Source organism: Marmota flaviventris, chromosome 1 (assembly GCF_047511675.1).
Source record: "Marmota flaviventris isolate mMarFla1 chromosome 1, mMarFla1.hap1, whole genome shotgun sequence".
Taxonomy (NCBI): Eukaryota; Metazoa; Chordata; class Mammalia; order Rodentia; family Sciuridae; genus Marmota; species Marmota flaviventris.
The window spans coordinates 7,436,279-7,453,605 of NC_092498.1; positions in this window are offsets into that span (position 1 = coordinate 7,436,279).

Sequence of the window (17,327 nt, forward strand, 5' to 3'; positions counted from 1 at the left end):
AAGATATAGAAAAATCGGTCAAACCCCATTTTAATTGAATAATCGAATTATGTTGAATCAAAAGTCTGACCAGCTGGCTGGCAACCCTGCGTTCTGGTGTGAGGTACTGAGAGCCCCAAGGTGTCACCTCCAGAGTCATTAGCCAAATTCAGACCCTCAGCAAGTAGGGAAGCAATCAGGCAAAGCCCTCTGCCCAGAAGCAGCCCCGACCCTAACTCTTGGCCTTTTGAACCTCACAGGGTCCCCCAGTGATAGCCTGTGAGGTTCAGCTGTGCGGCTTTGGCGTGTGGAGTGCAGGGAACTCCTACAAAGCAGCTCGCTCAGTGCTTCAAAAATGTTGATTTCATGGAAGAAATCAGAAGGCTAGAGAACTGTTCTAGATTAAAGAGATGTAAAAACACACGACAACTATTCGCAATACATAAGCCTTGACTCGATCCTGAGTTAGGAATGAAAGATGATTATCGGTAACATTATGGGGATAAATGAGAAATAAAGGCTATGCATTGTATAATGGGTAAGCATATCATTTATTAACTTCCTGAATATCTAGCGGTTATGTAGGAGAAAAACTTTGTTCTTAGAAGATACGTGTTGAAATATTAGTGGTGCCAGGATGTCTTCAACTAACTTTCAAATGATTTAGAAAACACACACACACACACACAGAGGTATATAGAAAGAGACACATAGCAAATATGGCCAAATGTTACAATTGGCCATCCAGGTAAATAGTATGAGGACTCTCTTTATACTATTTTTATAAATTTTCTATCAACCTGAGGTTTTTTTATATAAATTGTTAAGAAATTTACTTTTAAAGGTGAATTTAAGGGGCTCCGGTTGTAGCTCAGTTGGTAGAGCGTTTACCTTGCATGGGTGAGGCACTGGGTTTGATCCTCAGCACCACATAAAACAAATAAATAAAATAAAGACTTAAAAAAGTGTATTTAAAAACAAAAAGAAGAAAAATATTACCAGAAATCACCCTTGTGCTTCCTCTCAATCTTAATATCCTCTTTCCCAAAGTACCACTATTCTAACTTCTAATATTATTTTAGCCTATTTTTAAAACTTACATAGCCTTCCCCAGTATAATGTTTGTGATATCCAGCCCATACTATTGTACACAGAATGAGTTTTCCTTTGTCATTGCTGTTTAATAGTCTATTATACATGGCTTACTTACCAAACATGTTCCTGAAGGCCGATTGGGTTGTTGCCAGCTTGAGGCTATTAGAAATAAGCCATTATGAATAATCTCGCATGTATCTTTGAGAAACATATCCACACATTTCTCTTAGAAATATACCTAGGAATAGAATAACAGAATCATAAGTATGCAATTGTTCTGTTTGGGGAGTTAATAACATACAATTTTCCAAAGAGGTCGAATGTCCCAGTTTATTGGCCATTTTGAAATCATCTTCTGTGAAGAGGGATCACATCCTTTAATGGACAGAACTCTTAATGATAATGGTCTGATTTATCAATCTTTTCCTTTAGGTTTAATTTGGGGGGGGGGGGGTTCTCTTTGATAAATCTTCACATTTTTACCAGCTCACAAAGATAGTCTTTTGTTTTCTTCTTGAAACATATTGCTTTATTTTTTCCTGAACTCTAATAGATGAGGGATTGTTTTTGGCAGACAGAGTAGGTGGCTAAGGTTCTTTCCATTGTTGTTTAATTGAACATCATCAAATGGAAAGATCCTTCCTTCTCCCATCACTATGAAGTACCAAGTTTGTTACAGACCAGGTGCTCAGCTCTGTTCCTGTACCTTTTATTCTGTTCCATGGATCTATATATTTTCTCAGGCACCAATACCACACCAATTATCATCTTAATTACTGTACACAGCATATCTGGAAAATTCTTCCAACTTCATTCTTCACGAGTATATTGGTTCTTAGACTTTTTAAAATATTTATTCATATTTTTTTAGTTGTAGTTGGACACAATACCTTTATTCCATTCATTTATTTTTATGTGGTGCTGAGGATCGAACCCATGGCCCCACGCATGCTAGGTGAGCGCTCTACCGCTGAGCCACAATCCCAGCCCCTGTTCCTAGACTTTTTAATGTCCATAAGAATTTTAGAATCAGCACATTAATATACTTAAAAATATTAGGTGGTTTTGTTGGTGATCATTTTGAATCTCTAGGTAAAGATGAAGGAAAAACTGATACTGTTGCTATACTTAGTTCTTCATTTGATTAATTTAATATATCCCATTGGGTTTTTAGGTCTTTAATTTTTCTCACTGGTATTTTAAATTTTCCTTTATAGAGACTTTGACCCTCTTTATTTTTTTCCTTAGTCGTTAATTTTTTATATTGTAAATAGACTTGTTTAAATTTCTCTAGCGTTACAGTTTCTGAAAAAAAATGATTGATTTTTATAATTTCGTCTTGTATCCAATGACCTGCTAAATTTGCTTATTAATTTTAACAGTTGATCTGTATATCCTTTTGGATTTTATGTACACAATAATACCATTTGTGAATAATGACAATCTTATTTCTTCTGTTCTTACTGTTCATGCCTCTCATTCTCTTTTCTTCCCTAATGCGCTGGCCAGGACTTGGAACACCTAGTTGAATAGGAATGGTAATTCGAAGCATCCTTTCTTTTTTCTTGTCTCTAAGAACTTCGAGTATGTCCTCGTTAGGTGTAATGCTTGCTAAAGAAGTTTCCTAACACCCTTCATCAGCCTAATAACACTGTGTTCTGGTAGGATGAACAAAGGTGTCCAAAGGTACCAGGTCCTAATCCCAAACCTGCAACTGTTATTTGCCTGGAAAAGATATTTTTGCAAACGTGATTAAAGTCTTAAAATGAAGAAATGACCCTGGATTACCTAGATGGACCCTAAATGCAATCAAAATTGTCCGTATAAGACATTTGTTTTTCATTTCATATTTTTATTGGTGTGTTATGCTTGTACATAATGATGGGGTTTGTTGTTACATATTCACACATGCACACAATAAAGCCATATAATCTGGCCAATATCCCTCCCAAGCACTTTCCCCCTCCCTCCCCACCCACTACCTTTCAGTGCCTTTTCTCTTCTGATCTCCTGCAAAGAGACTTGACATGGAGAAGAAGACAATGGGACCCTGGAGGCTGAGATCAGAGAGATGTGGCTGAGGCCCAGAAATGCTGGAGGAGGCAAGGGATGGTTCCCCCTGGGCCTCTGGACAGAGTGCAGCCTGGCTGCTACCTGACTTAGGCTCAGTGAAACTGATTTTGGAACTCTGGGCTACAGAACTGGAAAATAATAAATGTTGTGTTTGAGTACTTATTGATGATTGAACCCAGGGGCACTTCACCACTGAGCTACATCCCAGCCCTTTTTATTTTTTTATTTTGAGATTGGGACTCACCAAAGTCCTGAAGTTGGCCTCAAACTTGCAATCCTCCTGCCTCAGCCTCCCAGGTGACTGGGATTACAGACAAGCACCACTAGGTCAGGCATAAATGTAAGCCAGTAAATCTATGGTTATTTTTTATAGCAATCATAGGAAATTGTACCTTTTGTCCATATTATGCTAAGATGTTTATCATGAATAGATGTTGAATTTTTAAATACTGTTTTTGCATCTACTAAGATGATTGTATACTGTACATCTAAAGTGAAATAAAAGATGATTGCATAATTATTCTCCTTTATTCCATTAATATGATGAATTATACAAATTGGCTTTCAAATGTGAAACCAACCTTGAATTCCTGAAATAAATATAATTGGTTAGGGTGTTTTGTCCTTTTAGATATTGTTAGAGTCATCTGTCAATGTTTTGTTTAAGAAATTTTCCTCTAACTCACAAAAAAGTTTGGCCTATATTTTTCTTCTCTTGTCTTTATCAGGCTTTAATATCAATGTTATATAAAATAAATGTTCAGAAAACACTTTGGAAAGTACTTCTGCTTTTGCTATAAGTCTCTGGAACATTGTGTGTAAGGTTAGTATTAGTTCTTCCTTCTGTATTTGGAAGAATTCACCAGTGAAGCCATCTGAGACTCAAGTTTTGTTTGTTAGTTTTTCTGAGAAAGTTTTTAGTTATTAAATCTACTTAGCAGATACAAAAGTATTCAATTTGCTAGTTTTTCTTGGTCAGTTTTAATAAGTTATTTTTTCAAAGAATTTGAAAACCCCTGTGACAATGGCATCTAATTCTTCAGATATGTTGGGATCAAGTTGTTCATGGTGTTCCTTCCCCCTCCTGGGGGTCTCCAGGGCCAGGGTGCTCTCTCATTGCTCTTTTCTGGTTTCTGTTCTTATCTCTGTTAGCTCAGTTCTTCTGCATTCTTCGGATGTACTTTGATTCTTCTTCTTCATACAGCTACTTAATTTATTGATTTTTTCAGTTTTTCTTCTTTTCTCAGACGTGCGTTTAAGGATATCCATTTCCATCTAAACTCTATCATGAAAACTTTGCATCTATTCTGATCTCATTTTCATTCCTTTCAAAGTATTTTCTAATTGCTGTAAGTTAGGTAGAAGCATATGGTTCAATATTCACACATTTGGGAATTTTCTCATCTTGTTTTGTTGTGGATTTCTAGCTTATTTTACTGTCGCCAAGACTCTACTCTATTGGTCAGACTTTGAGAATTGCTTGTGGCCTAGCATCCAGTCAATTGTGGTGAGTGTTCTCTGTGTACTTATGTGAAAGGGCATTCTCCAATTGTTAGGTTTTATTTTGTGTTCATAATTGTGATTTTTCAAATCCTTCATCCTTACTGATGTCTCACCACTTATTTTTTTTAAATCATTATTTATTTAGTTGTAGATGAACATACAGTATCTTTATTTGTTTTTCTGTGGTGCAGAGGATCAAACCCAGGGCCTCACACAGCCCCAGCCCCTCCCCACTTGTTTTATCAGTTACAAGGAGATGTTGTTAAAATCACCCACCAGGGTTATATATTGAAAAGCTTTTTCCTTTATTTCTCTTAATTCTTTATCCCTTTTGAGACTGTGATATTTGCTACATAAAACTTTAAATTTCTTGTGTATTTCTGATGGATTGACCTTGGTATTGTTAAGAAATGTCTCTTCTGATCTCTAAGAATATGTCTTATTTAACATAATTATGGGCTATGAGTATAATTTCACCTGGTGTTTTTTATTAGGTTGGCATGACATATGTATCTTCCTGTCCTTTACTTTACCCATCTTCAAGTTACAGCTCTTATAATTTCATTGTTTAGCTATTTTATTAATTCTAGTTTTAAAAATCTTTGTACTTTTGATAATTTCTCCATTTCCACTTAATTACCCAAATATTTGCCTCAAGATATCTTATTTATTTTCTCATTGTCTCAATTCTTGTAAGACCTTCTTCTCTCCTTTTTTGCCTTGTTAGTTATTGTAGTGGATTGAACAGTGTTCAATTCATTTTCATCTCTCAAATTCATTTTCATCCAGAATTCAGGATGTGATCTTATTTGGAAATAGACCTCTTAACAGATGTAAGTGAAGTAAGGGTTGGCATGAGCTCAAAGCACAGGAGAGTATCCTCATAAGATACAGAGAAGGACACAGAGACACCGAGAGGAGGCCATGCGGTGACAGAGACAGAGATTGATTCCACCACAAGCCAAGGAATTCCAGGAGCTGCCAGGAGCTGGAAGAGAGGGGAAGGATGCTCCCCCGGGCCTCTGGAGGGAGCGGGGCTCTGCCAACACCTTGCTTTTGGTCCTCTGGCCTCCTGAAATACAAGAAAATAATTTTCTATTGTTTCAAGCCACTCGGTTTGTGGTAATTTGTTACAGCATCCTTAGGAACTAAGGGAGTTATATATGCTTTTACTGTTCATTTAGTGCTTTAAATGTTAGGACATGCAACTATGACTTGTTAAAATCTTATTTACATGTTATAGAAGTATCTTTCATTAAACCAAAATCAGACTCCCTGTAACTTCTGGGCATTGACAGTAATTGTATTACCTGGTGCTTTATAGAAAAGATCTAAACCTCCATAAAAAATCATATTTAAGTGATAATTCTGAATGCTTCCCATACAACATAAGCACCTTACAGCATTTTAAGTCCACTGACATTTATCCTGCCTCTTCTATTAACATTGTCATATTTTTTTTAATTCTACATGTAAGGATTATAAAACCTTATTATTATTGCTTTATAAAGTCAAAATTAATTTAGATTTTCACAACTACAGTTTCTTGTTCTTCATTCCTTTTTATATTTCCATCTGTATCTGCCGCAGTTCGGCTGCAGCAAAATAACCAGGGGGTGATGAACAACTTGTGTAGATTGATATAGCAGGAGTGGGAGCCGTTTATTGCAGGACAGGAGCGGTATTTATACATTCCACACAGCTTATCTAATTAACATAAACTAGATACAGCAGTCAACCAATCAGGAATCTCCACACTTAATGGCTCACTGGCATTACTTCACAAACCACTCCCTCTGGCATTTTGCCAGGCACCGTCCTGACTTGTTTACAGACTCTAACATGTATCCATTTGTGTTTTTGTTTTTTTTTTATCTTTGAAGAGTCCCTTTTTATTTCCTTTAATACAAGCATGCTACTAACAAACCATTTTTGCTTATCTGGAAACGTCTTTATTTCAATATTTTCACATGTGAGGGATACTCTGAATGGGTGTGAAAATTCTAGGATGCCATTTCCTGTCTTTCGGGACTTTTAAAAGATCATTCTTGTCTTTTGGTTTCTGTATTTTCTACTAAGAAATTAGCAATAGTCTTATTTTATGTTCCTTTGAAATGAATATATTTTTATCTGGTTATATATAATATTTTTTTCCTTTTTTAAAATTTCTATGAAGGATTTATGTATACTTTCCATGGGAGGATGTTAAAAGTACATAATTTATTGATTTTTTTTGTGTGTGTGTGTGTGTGTGTGTGTGTGGTGCTGGGGATTGCATGCAAGGCAAGCGCTCTACCAACTGAGCTATATCCCCAGCCCACACTTTATGTTTAAGAGCAGTGTTAGGATCACAGCAAAATTAAGCAGAAAAGACCAAGATTTCCCATTTACCACCTGCCCCAACACGTATTACACGTATGATGGACCACCCCACCATGTTCCATATTCTCCCCAACACAGCCTCCCTGACCATTAACATCCTCCCCCAGAGTGGAACATTTGTCACAATCTAGAGGGACATCGTCATCCCCCGAGTCCACAGCTCACATGCAGGCCCATTCCTGGTGTTGCAAATTCTGTGGGTTGGGACACACACGTAATGGCCTGTGTTCATCACACAGTAGCACACAGAGGGGTGTCACTGTCCTAAACATCCTCTGTTCTCCCTCTCCCTGAGCCCTGGCAATCACTGACCTTCTCACCAGTCCTGCCATCCTGCCTTTTCCAGATGCCGTACAGCGGGGACCGTGCAGTGAGCAGCCTTCCCACTGTGACTCTTTTCTCTCGGCAATACATGTCCAAGTATCTTTTGCGTTTTTTCACAGCTCAGTGGCCCATTTCTTTTTAGTGCTAAATAATATTCTGTTATTTCGATGCACGTCAGTTTATTTATTTGTTCACACAGTTTTCTTCTCATTTATTTTAGTTGGAATTTGTGATTCTTGCAGTGTGACTTGTCTTACTTTGTTAATTCTGGAAAATTCTTGGCCACAACTCTGTATTGCTCCTGTCTCTGTCTCTTTCTCCTCTCCTGAAGTTCTAATTACATGTATACTGGGCCACCCCACCATGTTCCATATTCTGTTTTAGATATCCTATATTTCCCATTATTTTCCCTCTGTGCATCAATCTAGCCATTTTCTTCTGACTGGCTTTTCTTCCAGTTCACTAATTCTTGCTTCACCCTGACCCACTCTGCTGGGAAACCCATCAGGAGTCTCTATATTATAGAATTAGTTTGAATCTTTTTTCTCATATCCAATTCTCTATTGAAATCATCCATCCATTTGCTAATCACATTTAAACTTGTAAGTCAGTTAAAGTCCATGTCTGATAATTTTGCTATTTGGCTCTCCTGTGAATTTTTGTGTATTATCTGTGTTTCTCTTGATTTTGCATATGTGCCTGTTTTTGACTGAATGACAGACACTATATTTAAAAATTCATAGACATACTTTGAGATTCTGCAGGACATTACCATCTTCCAGAGAGAATTTACTTTTTCCTTCTGACAGGCAGTTGGGGTAGAAGCAGATCATCATAGATGAATCGGGGACTTACATGGTTGCAAAATGGTCATGGGCACCCCTAATGCTGGTCCAGTATGCTGGTGGCATGTGTATCAGGAATCTTTCTGGAAGTTTTGAACTCCAGGACTTTAGTGCTTACCTCTTGACATCTGCTACCTTCCCCTTAAGCAACTGATTCTGCCACCTTAAATTTCCAAATGTCTATTTCATTTTGTATTCCCTGCTCAGACTCTATCATTGATTTCCCAGTTCCTAAATCAATGGTTTTTAAAACATGTTCTGTAGAAATTCTTCTGAGACCTCCAGTAGAGAGAAAAGAGTTCAAGCCATCAACACAGCAATTTCTCATTAATCTGATCTCTCTATTCCTCTTCACAGGCTTTCGTTTGAAGAAAGAGGTTTGCAGCCATCAAACTTCCCAGATTATCTCTTAGCACCCATAGATGACATAAAAACTGTGGACTTTTTGTTTAGAAAATATGGTCACCTTAATTATACACCCTTCACTCCCAATGCTAGGTTGAGGAACCAGTAAGTACTCAATATAGACTTGACTCATTTCTACTGAGTAGGTTTTGTCTCCACCCAAGCTAGATAGGACTCAGTGTCCCTATAAAATATTCCTAATTCCATCTGACTAGCCTTTGATGTGACATCTCTCCCCCATTGTGAAAGTTATAAGGCAGTACTGTATTCATTACGAGGTCATCTAAAATTGATGACTCAAGGGTCAGCCTTATAAAACTTCAAAATCTTTTGTGAATATGAGTCAGAATCTGAGTAATAAGCTTCCTTCTATTATAATGAATAATGTCATTGCTGGGTGGCCATGTTCTGCCCAGTAAGTATTCCTGAATTATATGGTAAAATATCTAATTTTTATAACTAGAACACTATTTTCAAAGCTGTGGAGAACTTAGTTATAGGGAAATTTAGTAACGTTAGTTATTAAATTTTTAAAGTAGATGTAAAAACAAACTCTGATGCCTCTTTCACGTACATCTGGGTTTTCCATACTTGGCATTTGTACATTCTCTGGCCACACTCCTCACCTCTGCTGAGAGGAGGTGATCTCTCCTGCTGGGAGAGTTCAGGGCCAGAGCCTTCCCCTGCCGAGGAAGCCTGCACTTCCTGGGTGTTCAGTCCCTCACTCCTGGGGCCCCAACTCTGACTGACCCCAGGGAAAACACAGAGGCCATGGGATGGGCTGCTCTCGAAGCTGTTGTCACAGTCACAGAGAGCCTTGGTGAGGGCAGATTTTGACATCAGCACATCAGAATAATTGAGGCTACAGAAGGATCTAGAAAACATGAAAGGCAATTGTGGACTCCAGGGTATGCAACTTCCTCCACACGCACACGTGTCATATGCCCACCCTGTCCCTGGCATAGTGCCACAAGGGAATCTACCTCCAGATTGTCTGAGGGTGGTATCATCACAGTGAGAACTCAGTGACACCTGAGATGCCCAGAGCTGTGCTTCGGACAGAGTCAGGGACTCTCCTGGAGGGAGGCCCAGAGTGGCCAGGGATGGAGGAGCAGGAGGTAGGGTCTCAAAGCTCCCTTTCTTTGACTTTGTTCAGTAGTTGATAAAACAGTCTTTAAAATTAGAACAAGCATGGATGTTTTATGAAAGAGACCACGAGGTGCGCATGGATGGGTGCACGCTTCTGAGTGAGGACAGAATTTCCTCTTCTCTGTCCTTGAATGCACCAGTGTAGTGTCTCCAAGGCACTGGTCCACAGCAAGCCCCTAACCCAACCACGGGGCATGCAAGTCTCCCAGCTCCCAGAAAAAGAGTTGAAGAAGAGGTAGCTCCACAGAGCTAAGGTCCTGAAAACCACCACCCCTGCAACTCTGCAACTTTCCGTGAGGGATTCCAGACAGGCACTTGGCACTGGCTCTGTGGGAGAGACTCCAGAGCCAGCTACAGTCTTTCCTGCACATTGCCACTCTAACAGCTGCAGGGGAACATCTCTGTGCAAGCCCTCAGACAGTGCCTCTTTCTCTTTGGGGTGAAAAAGGCCTGTAAGTGATGTCAAGCTTGAACAGATACCACCTGGAGCACAAGGACCTCTGCCTCAAAGTCTAACAATTTTTCACCAATCCTTTGTATCAGTTAGGATAAGCTAAGTTTAGATGTAGTAACAAGCTACCCCCAAATCATGGGACTTTAAAAAGCAAAGGTTTGGGGGGCTGGGGACATAGCTCAGTTGGTAGGGTGCTTGCCTCGCATGCACAAGGCCCTGGGTTCAATCCTCAGCACCACAAAAAAAAAAAAAAAAGCAAAGGTTTGCTTCATGCTACTACATGAGTATCAAGCATTGGTTGGGATTCTATTCAACATCTCCTCCCTCCAGGATGCAAGCCAAACACAGCAGCAGCCACCTTTGTGAATACTGCTGGTCATCCTAGTAGATGAAAGAAATCTGTGGAGGCTTCTAGCCTATAACTAAGTGATCAGCCCAGAAATGATGTATCTCCATGCACAACTTCTTGTCTATGACCCAACCCAATAAGAAGGGGCCAGGAAAGGCAATCCAGCCATGTTCTCCAAGGGAAGTCAAATGGAAATATTTGATACGCAGCAACGACTACCACAACTTTTTGAAAGACCTAAGCCTGAATCTTTAGAATGTTATGGCTGTTCACACAGCCAGGAAAGCTCAGGCATAAGGAAACAGCTGGAAAAAACAGACATAGCCAAACTTCTGTACCTGCCTCAGAATAGGAAGCACCCTTAGGGACTCCTGGGTCAGTAGCCCTCATATCTATGCAGTCGGATCCACTTGCTTTCCCTCCTCTCCGATCCCTGAGTTGAAAATGCAGGCTCAAGTTCACCAACCTTCCCGGGTACCTTCTGAGTAAGCTGCAGGTATTCAGTGATCCCCCACACTCTTACATTTTTCCATGAATATAAGCAGGAAGACAGAGAGAGTAAGGGTGATGGTGATGTTAGAGCAGAGGAAAGTGATGAATTCTTGGGACCATAGTTTATCACATCACACAGAGCAGTTGGTTAATACTTGTACTAAGTCAATATGCTCTGTAAACCCACCCTGTTATAGGCATTGCAGAAGACAAGAGAATTGAGACAGTCCCTGCTGTCTAGGAGGAGAGTTAGGCCACCATCTATTACTTTGCATTGTCTCTGTGACAAATGAACAATGACAACATTAAAAAATGTTAAAGTTTGGAAAAGACAGAGTTTTCCCAAGGCTTAAATGGAATGGAAAAACTTCACTGGAAGAATCAGAGCTTGCATTGGTCTGGGAAAATGGGGGGACTTTAGGCTGGAAGTGGGAGGGTATGAGGAAAGGCACAGGAGTGGAAATTTTTTGTGCCTACTTATGACATGTGTAGTGACAGACTGAGCCATGGTAAGACACAGGGAAGGGCATGGAAGGCCTCAGATATTAATTAAAGGGAGTCTGTCTTTATTCTTTCCACAGAGAGGCCCAAAGACCAGCAACCGGAAACGCTTTGCAATAGATCCCTGTCTCGAGTGGAGGCCAGGGCAAGTCATTGTTTCCCACACTTGGCAGTGCCTCAGAGCCTCACCAGCACCCTTACCCCACCCTATAAGGAACTTGTTCCAAACAGACCTTCTTTGTAAAAAAAGAAAATACAATAAAATAATCCCTTGACACTCAGCCCTCAGGACCCATGCCTACAGAACTGGGTTCAGTAGAGTTGGATGGGATCCAGAAATCCATGCACTTACAAGCTGACCCAGAGACACTAATGGAGCTCCTCTGAGAACTAGGTTAGGTAATTCCTACCTAAAAATGGTCCTGGTACATCTAACACAGCATGGCAAAAGGTGAATATTTTCTAAATCACACTCCTAAAAATTGTTCATATTCTGATGCTTTGCTTCTGCGACAGGTCTGCTCTTCCTCCACTCAGACCCCAGGCCTGGGGCTGTCCTGCGCTCCTCCTCACAGAAGCAATCCATCCCTTAGTTACCATCTCTCATTGCACGTCCTTATGCTCCTTCCTGTCTGTTCTCACTGCTGCGACATTTAGTCAACCCTTTCTTCACCTCCTGCTTGGACTCATAGCAGTCTTCTTACTACTGATCTTCTACCCTTTCTGCATATTCTCTGCTGCACTCAGGCAAGTCTACCCATCAACAAGGTAAGTGGGTTAGGCCCTGCTCAACCAGCGATCAACTCCAGCACCTTGGCCTGAATGAAGTCCAGAGCCTTAGCATTTGAGCTTGTCATAATATGGCTCAGCCAATGCCATAACCTAGTGTTGAATGTCCCCCAAAGGCCCTTAGTTAAAGTCTAGATCCCCAGAGTAGCACTACTGGGAGGGCGGGGACCAGTGAGAGGTCCTTGGGAGTGTGACCTCAAAGTGGATGTAGGCCCCAGCCCCTCCTTGCTCTCTGACTTCCTGGGCACGAGATGAGTGCTTTGCTCCCCATGTACTCCCTGCTATTGCCACCTGGCACCAGCCTAAAGGCAATAAGTCCTCTCAATCATGGACAGGAACCTCTAAAACCATGAGCCAGAATAAACCTTTATAAGTTAAATTACCTAAGCCATGTTTGATACAGTGACAGAGAGTTGACTAACACGGCCTAGGTTCCTGTGTTATTCAAAGTCTTAGCCAAACTGGACTACTCTACTTCTCCTAAAATGCTGTACCTTCCTGAGTCAATTTTCTTCTAGGTTTTCACCAAGTTCATACCTCTACACAACCATCTGGTCTGAAATGCTCTCTGCCCATTAAAATTCTGCCCATCCTGCAAAATTAAGTTCAAATTTTAGCTATTCTATAAAGTCTACCTGTTTTAAAAAAGAAAGATAAATATATACATAATACATATATACATGTATATTTAAATATATATTTTCTTATTAGTTGTGTGCTATGCAGTTGGCTGATATTGGGGAATATAAAGATGAGCAAGTTATGATCCTTGTCCAAGGGCAATACCTAGCCCAAAGGGCCAGAGTATGTGATGGGGACATGAATTGGAAAAGACCTGTGACATTGAAAGGTTTCTCACACCCACAGCTCTTTGAGAGAAAGTGATCCTCAGTAATTCTCTCTACATAAAATTGCTGACAGTTTTCACCAAGCACAGAGAGTTAGCCTGACCCTGCATTCTGGTCTCCACCCCTATGGGGGGTCTTGAATTTCTCCCCTGTGCTCAAAAGGGGCAGCCTCCATTGGACAGTAAGAACCAACTTAATCAGATCCTCTCCCTGGGGAAGAATTCCTTCCAGGGACTCACAGAGAGCCTTGTAAACCCAGGCAGCACCTGTCCCACTGCTCAAATCCTCTAGGAGGCAGGGACAGGTCCATTGCAGATGCACGGGGACCCTGTGAGCCACATCACCATGGAGCTAACACCACAGTCTTCTTAAACAGGAGTAAGTCCCATTCTCCAAGATCATCTGGGTGTAGATCCTAAGGACAGAGTGTAAGGGACTGGCAAGCACACGGTGGTCATGAGATTATAAGCAAATAATCATGCAGAGTGACCAGCACCTAGGCCACAGTGAGAGAGGAGGCACTGGTCTTCACTCAGGTCCAGTATTAAAGTAAGTTAATTCTGACTGGGGTTGTGGCTCAGTGGGAGAATATTCGTCTAGCACGTGAGAGGTACTGGGTGCACTGAGTTCAATCCTTAGAATCACATAAAAATAAATTTTTTTAAAAAAGGTATTAATCGACAAATGCATGAAAAAAATGTTCATCATCACTAGCAATTAGAGAAATGCAAATCAAAGCCACTCTAAGATTTCATCTCACTCCAGTCAGAATTGAAGCCAGATTGAAAGTTAGGTAGTCAGTGTAGTTAGGTAAATCAGGTCTAATATCGAGTAAGATCTAAAATGGAGGCCATGTTGAGAATGAATTCCGGGAAATGCAGGACAACTCATGGAATGTTAATGAAGTCCAGGAAAAAGCCCAAGGCCAGAGCCATCCCAAAGAAGTGTTAATGAACAGCCCCCAGCAAACTTAAAGATAACCCATCCCAAAGAAGTGTTAATGAACAGCCCCCAGCAAACTTGAAGGTGCTGACTCAGAAGTCCTTCCTGACCAGATTACTTCTTTGGTCCACCTGTGTCCCACCCCTCGGGCCTTCCCACCTACATTCCATCACTGAAAGAAACTATAAAATGGAGAGACAACCGAATTTCCTCGGACTCCATCACTTGGGTCCCCTTCTTCCTCCGGGAGAAGTCTTTTCTGCTGTCCTTTAATAAACTTCTAATTTCTACTCTGACCTTGCCTCGGTGTGCTTCTCTGATGTTATTCTTCAACACTGGGGAAGCAAGGACTCATCACCGGTCAACAGCGGTAACAGAATGGCATTTATTAAGCATACAAACAAAAATAAGTGATGTGGGAGAAAAGGTACTCATACACTGCAAATTGGTGCAGCCAATATGGAAAGCAGTATGACGATTTCTTGGAAAATTGGGAATGGAACCACCATTTGACCCAGCTGTCCTTCTCCTCAATCTATACCCAAAAGACTTAAAAACGGCATACTACAGGGACACAGCCACATCAATGTTTACAGCAGCACAATTCACAATAGCTAGATTGTGGAGCCAATCTAGATGCTCTTCAATAGATGAATAGATTTTTTAAAATGTGGCATATATACACAATGGAATATTACTCAGCAATGAAAGAGAATAAAATCATGGCATCTGCAAGAAAATGAGTTAGAGAAGATAATGCTAAGTGAAGTTAGCCAATCCCAAAAAAACAAATGCTGAATGTTTTCTTTGATATAAGGAGACTGTTTCATAGTGGGATAGGGAGAGGGAGCATGGGAGAAATAGAGGAAACCTAGATAGGGCAGAGGGGTTGGAGGGGAAGGGAGGGGGCATGGGGTTATAAATGATGGTGGAATATGATGATCATTATTATCCAAAGTAAATGTATAAAGACACGAATTGGTGTGGATATACTTTGTATACACCTAGAGATATGAAAAATTGTGCTTATATGTGTAATAAGAATTGTAATGCATTCCACTATCATATATAAATAAAAATAAAAAGGTATTGTGTCCATCTACAACTAAAAAAAAAAAAAGTTAATGATGAAAGAGATTAGACTTGGTGATGTTTCTAAAATGATCTGTTTCAGTCTCCTCACCTTACACATGACACAGGGAGAGCCCTGGGAGGCTGGATGACTTGCTCAAGAACTTCAACCAGTTAATGGCGTTGAAAAACCAGCCTCTACCTCAGAGCAAAGCCTGTCCAAGGAAGAGGCTTGACCTTTGTCCTTGGAAAGACCCACAGAGCACTACTAGGCACATATCCACCCTGCTGAGTTGTTTATCTACAAATAACAGGAGAGATCTGCTGTGCCAGGTGTCCCTGTCTCAGTCAGGCTAGGTGGGGACCCATAGCAACCCCCTAGCAGCCACCAATCAGCATGAGACAAGGAAATATCTGAGATGCCAGATGACCCTCCCAGTAGTTTATGGTGGTTGAAAACATGTTGGGAAACCATGTAGTTCAGCACATACTCCCCTCGTGGCCTAAACCAATCAGTTCATACGAATCCCCCTCTTTTACTAGCCAATCACCCCTACCCAACTTGTTCCCGCCAGTGACTGGGCTAATCATGTTTTAGAGTTGTTTTATGATTTTCCCGCAGTGTGTGATGATTTGCTAAGAGATGCTATGATGTATGTGAAGTTTCTGCCTTCCCCAAAGAGTGAATAAAACTGCTGCAAACCCTGGGCTCAGGGCCTCTCAGTGTCACCAGTTGCTGTGTGCACACGCGGGGGACTGAGCTAGCTTGCAATCAACACCTCTTTGCTGCTTACATCGATCTTGGTCTCTGGTGGCCTTTTGGGGGTCCCAAATTCGAGCATAACAGTGTAAACTTCAGGTCTGTATCCCAGGTCTCCATCCACCAGGATAAATAAGGCTTGGGTGTATCATAAAGTTCCTGCTGGCTTTTTCCATTTTAAATTCAGGACCTTGTGGTGAGGCTTCAGGATGCCTCCCTTGCAATAACTATTACAGTTGTGTTGTCAGGGTTTTTCCTTAATATTTTCCCCCCAAATGATAAGGTTTCAGTTCCAAACATGGGTCCAGCCCTGGCAAAGGAGATGTATTCATTGGGAGGGGAAGGAATAGATGGAAGAAGAACTCAAAGAAAATAACAGTAAAAGGATTTGGGGGGGGGCTGGGAATGTGGCTCAGTGGCAGAGTGCTTGCCTAGCATGTGTGAAGCACTGGGTTCAATCCTCAGCACTAAATAAAAATAAATAAATAAAAGCATTGTGTCCATCTACAACTAAAAAAATATTTTAAAAAATAAAAATAAAATTTTAAAAAGGATTGGGGTCAGATTCCAGAGCATTTGCCTAAGTGCCTGGGGGGAGCAGGTTGACTTTAACTTTCACGGATTTACTCAAAAGGCAGGGCTCTCCAGGCAGGAAATCCCTACACTTAGGGACAACCCCCTGGACCTGGGAGGCCTCAGGAAACCCCTGCATTAGCAAGGGAGAAAGGAAAGTCAGGCCTCCCCTAACAGCAAGGACTTCCCCCAGGACAGTTCCCTGGCCAATTCCTTATTCATACACAAATAATGAATCTGGGATAAGACCCTCTCTTGCTGGCCCGGTGGGGTTGAGGCCAAAGAGAGAGGATAAGTATAGAGATCCCAGCTGCTGGACCACATGGTGAGCAGGTTCCTCCCTGGGGAAGTCCCCTGAGCACAAGCAATTCTGAAAGACAATAAATACATCCAGGCCATTATGCGGAGGCCTCACACCGCATTCCTTCCACCCGCTGCTCACCTTTACTGCTTAAGGAGTTTTCTCCCCCTGATAAAAATACATATTCTTTTAATTACAAAATAGAAACAAGAGTTGAAAAAAGTTAGATATATATGGCCTGTTGTCTCAATAATAAAGAAAAAATGTTTAGACTATGTTAATGTACATGCTTCCCAACCTGTTATGTATAAAATATCATGCATGTGACATATAAACATTACATACATGCATGTGTGTACATCCCATAAACAGGGTGCACTGTATATGCCCAAGCTATTGTACACACGTTTTAAGACAAAATCGAATCATTCTGTACAGACTTCTCAATACATCACGAACGTCTTTCCATACCAAGTCCTTCGCCAAAATAAT